We start from the raw sequence: 12,160 nt of genomic DNA on the forward strand, positions 1-12,160 counted from the left end.
TGGAGGAAAGGGCGCGTACACGCGTAAGTGAAGTGTACGTGTGGGCCGGTTTAAAAGGTACATGTAGGACGCCATTTTCTTGTGCGTGCTTATCATGGAGAGCGAGTGGGTGAAATCTGTACTTCTTGTCGGTTCACACGCGATAGGCCTTGGGCGAGCGGGGTACGTGTATTTCTGGGGTGCGCAGGAAGATTTACACGCGACTGGGCCTGGGCGAGCGGGCTACCACTCACCGTCTGCCTTGCGTGTAGAAGAACGCATAGCCAACACCCACCCACTGTGAAGTAATAGCGTGTGAACCCCAACGCCTGGAAAACACACGCACCGCACCCCACGAAAAGCACGTACAGAGCAATGGAAATCCACGTAGGATCTTCAAGACCTGCCTGGGCAACGCCCGTGCGTGATACGTCACAGACACGCTAAGGGCCTTTGATCCAATGAAATCACGTATGCGTGCTGATGCGCTTACATGCTAAGGGCCTTTCCTCGAATTACACACTGACGTGCACTTTTTTCACATGCCAAATCACTCCATATCAAGCTGGCCATGCGAAAACACACGGAAGACCACGCTCCTGTCCTGAAGGCCATTTTCCTGCCCCCAGAGCCCCGAGCACGCTCCCACCTGCCATCTGCTGCTGCTGCCTGCCTGCTGCCCATGTGCCCTGCTATTTGGTGCCTGCACATCAGCCATCTGCAGGGGTCCAGTTGCTGTGTCCACCCCTGCTGGAACAGAAGACTCCCGACTGGGATACCATCGCTCCACAGCCCAGCCCCAGGACCCAGTTGCACACCCAAGCCTGCCTCGGGGGTCGCCATGTCGGGGCAAACACCATCTGAGACCACTGGCGACCCCCAGCCAGAGGGGCAGAGGGCCACCAGCTTCCGTCAGAAGGAAGTTGGTGTCCTGGTGGAGCATGTCCTGGGGCATTATGATGCCTTCTTCGGAACATCAGGCGCCAACAAGGAAGGACGGGACAGGATCTGGGACGACTTTGTGGTTGCCATCAACGCGGAGGGGGTGGCAACCCGCAACATCAAGCAAGTCAAGAAGCGCTGGGAGGACTTGAGGTCCAGGATCCTCATAAAGGCCCGGCGCCTCGTGGAGGGGGGCCGGGGCAGCATGAGTACCATCCAGATGAGGGTCCTGGAACGCGTAGGCCCAGCACTCCATGCCCAGATCCTTCAGAGGCAGACCCGTCTGGAGTTGAGCGGTAAGTGGCCAAGCATTGCTGTGTGAGACAGGGCATGTTGCAGGGTGCTGGTTGTCTGATACTTGCCTGTATGTGTGACATAGGCCATGTACGTATGTGTGTGTGCAGGGACATCATGGTCATGCATGTGAGACCAGTAATGCGTGAACCACATGGTAGGTGCATGTGTTACAATGCAACAAGCGGAGCAGCATGCCGAATGCACACGTTAATGCATGCCTGTCTCTGTTATTGGACATGGATCGGGTGTGAGAGATGGGTGCTGCTATCATGGACATGTATGGTGTCCATGTCTGTGTGTCTGACTTGCGTGTCTGTGACTTGTAAAAGCCATGGATGCATGACACATGTCTGTGACAATGTTCAGATTCACTGATGCAGCCTACTCATCCTTGTATCCACTGTGTCTGGGGTGTACGAGGCCAGATGGATGAAACTACAGTGAAGTGTGTGCATTTGATAGGCATGACCCATGATGCATGTGAGTTTCAAACCAGCATTGTATGTTTCAAGAGTCCCTTGGACATGTATGCTAATGTTCATAGCATGCGCCATGCCTGTTACTGCATGTGTTTTGCCTGCTCTGACCCATGTGTTGTGGAGGGACATGATGGAAGTGATGTTTGACAGTGCCACTCATCTGCTATTGCTTCCTGTCTAGGGTACCATTGTACAGTACCCTGATGCTTGTGTTCTATGTCTCCCTCTACACAGTGGCAAGTGATGAAGAGGGCGGAGACGGCGCTGTGGAGCAAAGCAGCGGGGAGGCCCCCACCGGCCGGCGACGCAAGGCCCAGGTCCCTCCCAGAAATTACCATCGTCCGGGAGTGAGGAGACTGGTGCTGCGTCTGCCACTACGGCTGCAGCGGAAGGGGTGGGTGAGCCCCCACAGGGGCTTGCAACGGCGGAAGACGGTGTGGAGCCATCCAGGTTGGTGGTTTCCGAAGAGGAGGAGGAGGCCGCTACTGAGCGGCACATGGGGCCTGGTGGGGGTGGTACCACTGGTGTAAGTGATACAGTCCAGGGGCAGGGGCAGGAGGCAGCACAGGTTGCCGTGGAGGGGCCTGTGCATGTCACCGTCCCTGACATTGTGACTGCATCACCATGCACCAGCAGGGATGCCCCATCCCAGGCCCGTCCGCAGGTGGGGGGATGTCCATGTCATCTGACACTCCTCTACCTGCGGATGAGGGGACCCTGGCCGTATGGAGAAGGTCCTGATTGGTGTCGCGTTGCGCACGCGTGACATTCGTGATGACGTGCGTGCTTCCCGGGGGGAGCACGCACGTCTTCACGAAGAGCAGCGTGCCAACATGGCCCAGTTGGGAGTGTCCGTGGTCGGGGGTTTTGTACATGTGTCGGCCACTCTGGCGGCCCTCTCCTCCTCTGTGGAGACTATGCGCCAGTCGTTCTCCATGCCGTCTTCCGGCCCAGATGCCACCAGGGCCCCCTGTGGACCTGCCCTGACCAACGCAGCCAGCTCAGTGGGGATCCCATCCCTGCCACAGTCGGGAGTCGGAGGTCCAGCAGGGGTGGACACCCCAGCAACTGGACCCCAGCAGATGGAGGATGTGCCGGTGTCGGGGGGAAATTCTGCCGGGGTCGGCCGGGCCGTCCGCAGACCTCCAGGCAGGGAGGCCCCAACTCCTCCCGTGTGTATCCCAGATAAGATGAGATAGAGTATGAGACGCACACAAGGAGCAAGGTGACTCTGCTGTTTATTAGACAAAACGGCAGGGATGGGTCAAGGAGCGCACGCGTTCGTCCTGACACACACACAATTGTGGGGCTCGCAGGCCCTTTTTACTGTATTATGACGCGCTACTTGCGTCACTTCAGAAAGTTAACAAAAAACCTATCGCCACTCTTAATTGGATGTTCGAGTGGTAGGGTTAGTATAGCACACATATAGAGAAAGATATTAGTGGATAAGGTGTAGTCAGGTGGTATATCTGGGTTGTCCCTACAATAAGATACATGAAAATTGTTACATGAAGGCTCCTGAGGATTGGCTAAATGTGCTGGCGTCAGTGATAAGAGCCCCAAGTTCTGATTGGTGCACCCGTGAGCTTCCCAGCCTGGGACCACCGTCGTTCCCAGCTCTCGGTGTACCTGTAAGTTGCAACAATGTTTCACTATGGGTACATGCAGACAATGTGAGGACTTATTCATAGCTAGACGGGGTACCGTTCCCACTGTTGCAGATGTCCATTGAGCCTTTCAAGTGTATCTGCCAGTGTCTCGTAGCGAGGGATCCAGACGCCTCTGTTCTCCAGGGTTTGGCATCTCGTCAGGTTCGGCTTGATCACGTGGGGAGGGACCGTGAAAGAGGCATAATTCTGCACAATTAATATTGTTTTTCTACTGTGCGTCTGGTTTAATTTGTCGGTGTGACTTTAACGTTGGTGCGCGGAGTGCGAGATTGCAACATCGTGCCTTTGATGATTTGCTCTTGGAACGTGGGTTTGCAACATTGCGACCTTGGCTGGTTGCTTCGCCAAGCTCATTCTGTAGGATCAGCAACTGACTCTTGTCTTGTTAATGTCCACGGGAGCTCTTGTTTGAGGCCTACTTTGGCCCGGTGCATAAGTTGTTCGTTTGGTGCACAGGTGCTTTAGGTTATAGGAGCATATAATTCCATAATCGGTATTGTCTTTATTATATTTCTCATCGTTGTACCTGATTTCAAAGAGAAGCGTGAGCAAGCTAATAAAAGTTCATGACGCGTCTTGCGTTTCTGCATTCTGAAAGCCTATATAAAAATAATAAAGATGCACGTCCGTGAATATGCCTGTCGCCTACGTCATAGCACTGAGTATATTCTTCGTGTAGGTTGGTGTGGGAATGTCCAGTGTGTATATTTGTACAGATGTGCTTCCCGTTGTCTAGGTCGTCATGGCATCTCTAACGACGTGTAGATTTTAGTCTAGTTGATCCGTGCCGCAGGTGTCGGCATGGCCAGTGCGGGCTGCTGGGCAAGCAGATGGACACATCCGTATGTTCCTGTACCAGGGTACCTGGTCGTCTTGTAAATGGGCAAACTCTTCTCGTGGCGGGTGTTTGGGTCGTGACCCTCTAGGCCAAGCGCGAGAGGTGAAGGACGGGAGCCTGGTTTTCCATTCTCCCACTTCAGTCCCCCCTCTGGTCGACTTGTCGACCACAAACATATCCTTCTCGTTATCTCCTCTTACTCGCCATATCTTGGTTATTCCTCCGAGATGTCCATAGTGGTTTACATGATCTTCAAATGACCAATACATATATTCACAGGTACCCCCAGGAGTACAATATACCCATCTTCCTATGTAGCTCCTGGGGTTTCTTGGGTTCTCGGTCTTTACTGACGGTGGGTCTAGATGGTTGGTAATTATTTGGGTGCGCAGCTTCTCCCTTTCCTGTATAATTACACCTGTATGCTGGCCGTCATCTGCTGGCATCAAGGGGTGCATTCCCACCATTTCCAGCAATTCGTCAGTATTGCGTGCCTTTCGTGCCTTCCAAAATCTAATTATGATCAGGGTAGCTCCAGCCAATATGGTGCAGCCCACTATTATTTTCAGTCCATCTGACAGCCAGGATGGCATCCATGACCATAATAGTGAAAACCAGCTCTCATCCTTGTTCACACCATTGCTTTCATCCGTCATTTTAGAGTGCATTTGGGCTAATTGTGAAACTGCTTCTGTCAGTGTACCATTGTCAGCATCATTGGCAGGTATGAACGTGCAGCATGATTGTCCTATCTTTGCACAAACTCCTCCTTCCATTGCTGTGAGAAGGTCCAATACATATCTGTTCTGTAGTGCTACCATCCTTACAGCTCGCAGCTCTTCTTTTATTGCGTTGAACCCATTTACTGTAGAATTGATGGTCATCATTAGTTCCCATCTAGTTATTTGGAGCCATTTTGCGTTTGCGTAAGCCTGTAATCCCGGGTGTATTATTGAGGAGAAGAACATTGCTGCTCTGCTGAATAGTCTGTGTTCTGGCGGTATTGATGTTAGTGCCGTTTCCGACCTTCCCCATAGGTAATTTCCTGTCAGCGGCTCTCCTTGTCTTTTTCTTCTATTTAGGACAGTGTCATTGCTGTTGGTCCTGTTCCTTTGCTCCTCCTGGAGTGGTGCAGATCTCTTTCTTCTCTTATCCCCCTCATTCATTCTAGGAAATTTCGCCACATCGACGTGCTTCTTAGGTACCACTAGTGATGGTACATTGACGTGTACCATTGTGCACACACCATTCCACAGGGGAGGCAGTGTATGGTATGCCTTTTCTCCACAGGCCCAATAATGATCCATTATTACTGCTGTTCCTGCTCCCCCCTCAGGTAACTCCGTCACACTTGCGCAATTGGTGTTATATCCTACGTCCACCTCTCCTTTATGCTGGTAACATACCTTGGGCGCAGTCAACGGTAGTATCGTTATTGGGTCTTCATCTTCTTCTACCCATGTGAGCATTGGTACATACTTGATCCACGTCGTCCAACATCGGTGATTGTGTGTCTCGATGGTTGAGATAGTTTCTTTTGTTACCATGTTGCTGCCAATCACTCCTATCTCCCAGCTGTTATCCAGATACACCTTTCCCGTTATCGTCAGTAGCGGCCTCTCCCAGCATCCTTGTTTACCCGGAATTTCAGTGGCGTACCAATCACATGGTAGATACTTCAGTGTTACTTTCTGTGTTTCTCCTTTTGCAGGGCCACTTGTTATATATTTGAATGCTTCAGCATGTAAACTGGTCTTGTGATAACTCAAGTAGGTCTTGAGGAAGTTGTTTTCATATGGGTATGAGTCTCGTGTTTTCCATGTCATGTGCACTACAGTTCCTTGAAATCTTCCTTTCGTCTGGAACAGTGCCAAGTATATTATGCACTGTGCTACCTTCTCATTTATTTCTGTAGCAACAAATGTTCGTGACGCACTCATGGCGTATGGTATTAATGAGCAGACGTAGCAGCTATCCTCAGTTGTCTGCTTACCAATGCGGGTCATGTGTTGGTACCATATATTGTTTGTGACGTGTGCTGAATCTTGTACATAATTATCAATACCTTTATTGTCTGAGTATGTGCTGCGTTTAACTCTATTTTTCTTTGGTGTAATGTTACTACTACCACCTGACGTAACACCTGTTGCAGCAAGGAACGGGGGTATATTAGGTTTGGGTGCAGCAACAAAATTGATAGCACAGCTATACTGCCATACAGAAGCAGCCAAAAATCCGGTGATTATCAAAATCCCTATTATTTTTATTACAATTGCTAATCTCACCGGCATTTTGCTCTTACCTTGCTGCAGTCCTGGCAGCTTATTCTTGCGACGTTAAAGTTGCCCGCCTAAAAATTCTCAGAAATGCTCGTTTTAAATGTTAGTTTTGTTTTCTTTAAGCTCTCCCTATCAAATAGTCATTCAGTGCCCAGGCGAAGAGCTGCTCCCACGCTACTCTAAGTGATTGGTCTCTTAAGACCGGCAAGTATGGGCGGAGGTGGGGCATGTAATATTCTATGGCCAGGAGGAAGGCTGTGTAGTAAACACGTACCCTTCTTCTTTTTAGGTATGTTGGCCTTTTTATTTCGTATACAAATTGGTGTGACAATTCTTCTGGGTAGTTATCGTCTGGGAGTACCATCTACGCCTGGACAGTGGACTTTGTTAGTTATCTTTCTACTTAACAATACAATAATACGCAGTTCCTGTATGTGCGAGAGAGAAAGAGAACATTCACGTGTTTACATGTGTATTTGTGCGACCAAGTTCTTTTAGTTTATGTTACAACTGTCCTGGGGGGGGGATGGCGTAATTATTTTTACTCTTTGAACGTGTGACCATGGGGTGGGCAGTGTAGTGATCACCCCTTTCTTCGTCAGTTATCGTCTCTGGGGTGTCTGGGTAGTGAGAAGGTAAGGGAACAATTGGGTCGTTATCTGTGGTAGAACTTCCTTCCGCTGTCAGGGATGTTGTTGCTGTTGTTCCAATGGACCTGTCGTTGGCGCTGGGGCGGGTCTGCAGTTTGTATATCTTTACATCATGTAGGTGGTTCCAAGCACGCTTATCCTTTAGTTTTACTGCTCTTGTTGATACGTCTTCTACCAGATGTGGACCGGTGAACCTTTTATCGTTCCATCTTCTATTGAAATTGCGAAGTAGCACGTGGTCACCTTTGGCAATTTTGCACAAGTTCTCTTTTTCTAATTCTGTACTGGCGCCTTCTTCTTTATCTCTGGTGGACCCGCCCCGTGTGCGCTCGAGCTGTTGAGACACAAACACAACACTAGTAATCAAAGATGACACATATTGATACATTTCATCACCTAGTATATTCGCTGAACTTTCGTGGTCAGTGAATGCCCTTGACGTTGGCGTTAGAGGAAGGCGCATTTGACGTCCAGTAACCACCTCGTGTGGGGTGAGGTGGTGGTCGGACCCTGGCCTGTTCCTCAGCTCGAACAATGCTAACGGAAGGCAATACAACCAACTTTTCTTTGTTGTTTGTTGTATCTTTGCAATTGCCTCCTTCAATAAGCCATTTAGGCGTTCACATACGCCATTAGCCTGTGGGTGATATGCACATGCAAATTTGTGCTTTATGCTCAGCAGGGCTGTGATATGTTGGAACATTTCGTTTGCGAAATGTGGGCCATTATCTGATCTTAATACTTCGCACACTCCCCACCTGGGGAAGACCTCTCTTACTATGAATTTGGCTGCTCTAAATGCATCTGGGTGTGAACAGGGCCCTGCTTCAATCCACCTAGAAAATGGGCATACTACTACAATCATGTATCTATTACCTTGACATATGTTGATCATATCAACATAGTCAATGTGGAGGTGCCGAAAGGGTCCTTCTGGCCGGGGTATGGTACCTCTTATCACTTTTAGGGTATGACCGGCCGTAAACTGTTGGCATGTGAGACAATTGCTGATAAAATTTGAAACATGAGAATTTAACTCGGGACAGAACCAATCATCTCTAATTCGTGCTGCAATTATTTCCTTGCCTGTATGGGCTGGGTGATGTAATTGGCTCAGGGCGGTATTTAAAAGTGCCAATGGTATTACAACTTTCCCAGTACCACTCTGGCGCCATAGTGCGTCGGTTGGTGACATTGTACATCCTCTTTTTACCCATATTTCCTTTTCGGCCATTGGTGCTGCTGCTTGTAATTCCATAATCTGTGTGGCTGGGAGATGGGTATACCCTTCTCTTATTAACATCTCCCTAGGCATTCCCCTCCCTCTCCCTCTCTGTGAGTCTGTGGGGTCCCATATCTCACCAAAGTATGCAGCATATTTCGCATGTGCGTCTGCTGCTGCATTCCCTTTTGAGACATGGTCTTCACCATTGGTGTGTGCGGTGCATTTTACTAGGGCTAGCTCTTGGGGGTCGTTTATTACTTCAATTAATTCAGCCAACAAGAGGGCATGTTGCACTGGAGTGCCGTCAGCTCTCCTAAACCCTCTTCTCCTCCATTTTGTTAGCCCTGAGTGGACAGTGGATGTAACATATGCACTGTCGGAATATATTGTTACACGTTTGTTAAAACTTTCTTTCAATGCCAATATTAGTGCAACTAGTTCAGCGGCTTGAGCAGAGTAATGCTGTGGTAACTGTACACATTTCATAGCCACACACACCGGAGCCTCCATCATTTTTACCACTGCTGCCCCAGTTCTCCTTATCCCATCTCCTTGATCAATAGTTGATGACCCATCAATAAACAAAAGCTCACCTCCCTCTAGTGCATTCTCTTCAACTTTTCTAGTACATGAATACATTTCATTTAGTTGGGTGCAGTCGTGGGCGTAATCTCCCTCCTCAATTATTTCTGCTAGGAATCTTGCAGGGTTAACAGTGCTACATCTAACAATCGCTAGTTCAGCCCTAGACAAAATGATCTCATAACCTGATGCCCTTTGTGTCGTTAGTGTGGACTTGGGTTTATTCAATATTGCAAATAATGCATGTTCCACAAACAGTGTAGTTGGACACCCCATTGTTATTGCTGATGCCTTTTCTACTGCAAAAGCAGCTGCAGCGAGTCCTTGTTCGCAAGGGAAGTGGCCTAACATCACGGGATCTAAGTGACCGCTATAAAATGCTACTGGTTTATAGCCCATGCTTGTTTTATGGGCCAATACTGCTTTCATTACTGCTGAGTCGCAATGTGAAAATATAAAAAATCGTCGCTCATAGTCTGGGGATGCCAGTACTGGAGCTGTTGATATCGCGTCCTTCAATTCGTCAAATGCCTCCCTCATTTCCATAGTCCACCCCAACCTTTTCTCCCCTTTATTTGCTTCCTTCAACCCCTCAAGCAGGGGTCCTATGTATGAGCTGTAATCAAACACCCATGCTCTACAGTAATTGCATAGCCCCAAAAATTGCTGCAGTTCTCTCACAGTCTGTGGCATGGGAGTGCTTGATATGGCCTGTGCTCTTTGTGGTGCAATATTTCTTCCATATTGGGATATCAGTTGGCCAATGTACAGTACCTGTTCCTGACAGTATTGTATTTTTTCCATGTCTACTTTATACCCTTTTTCAGCCAATATAATCAACATTTTTAAAGAGTCCTCTCTGCATTTACTTTCATTTGTACTGCAAATTATTATGTCATCCACATATTGTAACACTGTGCTTTCCACCTCAACGTTACCCAAATCCATCTGTATAACTCTATTGAAAATTGAGGGTGATTCACAATACCCTTGTGGTAACCTGGTATGTTTCCATTTAGTATTTCGGTAAGTGAAACTTGTTAGATCTTGTGAGTCGGGGTGTAGTGGTATTGAGAAAAAAGCATTTTTAAGATCTATTACTGTAAATCGTGATGCCTCTGCTGGAATGCCACACAATATTGTGGCCGGGTTTGCTGTTACTGGATATTCTGCTTCCACTATGTTGTTCAAGGGCCTTAGGTCCTGTATGAAGCGCCAAGACCCCCCTTTAGCCTTGCGCACTGGGTACACAGCCGTGTTACATGGTGATTCTGAGGGGACCAATATGCCATTGTTTATAAGGGCCGTTATAGTTTCATATATGCCCTCATCTGCCTCTTTTGACAATGGGTACTGTTTTACTCTTGGTAGTATTGCACCTTTTTTCAATTTTATCCGTACACCCCCTATGCTTTTAATGCATCCTACGTCATAAGGGCTAATGGTCCATAATGATTTGGGCACCTTTGCCATATCCTCCTTAAAGAAGGGGACTGGGGTGCATGCAGGTGCCTCAAGTGCCATAGCAATTTTCTGCGCTATATGTTTGTGAGCCACTCGTAACCATATTTCTACACTCATCATGAACACCATTTCCCCCTCCTCTTTTTCTTCTGAAAACAGTTCCTCATCTGACACCTGGGTCAACCTACATCCTTCTGCTAGTGCAATCACTGCCCTCCATGCTCTTCCTTCTTTGTCTTGGGCGTGCACAGCAATATACTCAGCTGTTGTAATAATGCTTTCAATGTCTATTGCAAACACTTTTCCTTCCTGTTCATTAACAGGTGTTTCTGGTCGGAACAGGTAAGCTGCTGGCCTCCTCCATATTTTACCTTCTATCCCTGGCATCCATGCAATTGCCATGTCTGTCCCATACTGGAATATCTCGCCATCTATTGGTTCCGCCCTAATCGCTGTCTGCCCACAGTATGCTTGCATAATCTGTCGTGCTGCTAGCATGTTAATCCCTGGAGTAGAGCAAATTATACCATCCTCTGTAAAGGAGATTGTCATATTTAACCTATTCATTATGTCCCTCCCCAGTATATTTACTGGTGAGGCACTATAATACAATAGTGGAACTGACAGATCGTAATCTCCGATAGATAAGGGAACGTTATCAGTAAAAGGAACCAATCCTTTAGCCCCAGAAAATCCTTGGGTGTTCATGGCTTCGCCTGACATCTTAAATTTACCTTCCCTTATGCAAGACCGGGTTGCCCCGGTGTCAACAAGGAAAGATAATTTTTTGTCACCTATCGTTACCTCTATGCGTGGCTCCTCCGCACTATTAGGTGTTACTGACAGGATGGGACACACCAAGGCCGTCTGTGGGCTGTCCTATTGGGGGTACAATGATTGGCCATTTCCCGTGTAAGGGTTGTGTCCCAATACCGTCACCCTACCCAATTGTGTTTGTTCATTTTGGGGTTGTTGTGTTATCACTACTTGTTGTTGTGGCAGTGGCTGTTGTTGTGTTAATTGCTGTTGCTGCAGTGGCTGTTGTTGTGTTAATTGCTGTTGCTGCAGTGGCTGTTGTTGTGTTAATTGCTGTTGCTGCATGCCCTGCTGTTCTTGCGATGGCCTAGGTTGTGCCTGCTCATTCCATGCTGGTGTCCCTGGCCTGACCCTACACGTGCGTGACATGTGTCCTAGTAGTCCACAACTCCAACACACGGGTGGTTCTCTGTTTTGCCATGGAAAGCTCCCTGTGTTGTCCTGGTATACCTGTTGCCCTGTGGGGTATGAACTTCCAACTCCCCCCACCTGCTGTTGGGTATTATATCCGTATCCTCTCCCTCTCATAAATCCTCCTCTCCCTCTGTTATACCCATAATACCCAGCTCCTTGCATCTGGTACCCTCCTCCCACGTTTTGTGCGTGTAATTGTAGTGGCGGCATTTGCTGTATTATACTTTGTCGAGGTGCTATTAGAGCTGGGTCTTGTGCAGCCACTATTTGCGTGGGGCTTTGGGCCACTGTTGTGGGCGCAGTTATTAGTGCCCCCTCCATTGTATATTTAGTTAATTTTTTCTGTACTAGTTTGGCCTCTTCCGTTTTCCTGTCCTCTTCCTTTTGTTTCATTTTTCCTTGCCATATCCTGCAGTGATGTACTATTGTCAGCTGTATTTCAGGCCATGGTTTTACTTCCATTCCCACTACTTTCTTTAGTTGTTTCTGTACTCCTTCTGGGAGCCCTTGTACTAGTATATG

The sequence above is a fragment of the Ambystoma mexicanum genome, chromosome 1p (genome assembly GCF_040938575.1).
Source record: "Ambystoma mexicanum isolate Mex_15411 chromosome 1p, UKY_AmexF1_1, whole genome shotgun sequence".
Classification (NCBI taxonomy): Eukaryota; Metazoa; Chordata; class Amphibia; order Caudata; family Ambystomatidae; genus Ambystoma; species Ambystoma mexicanum.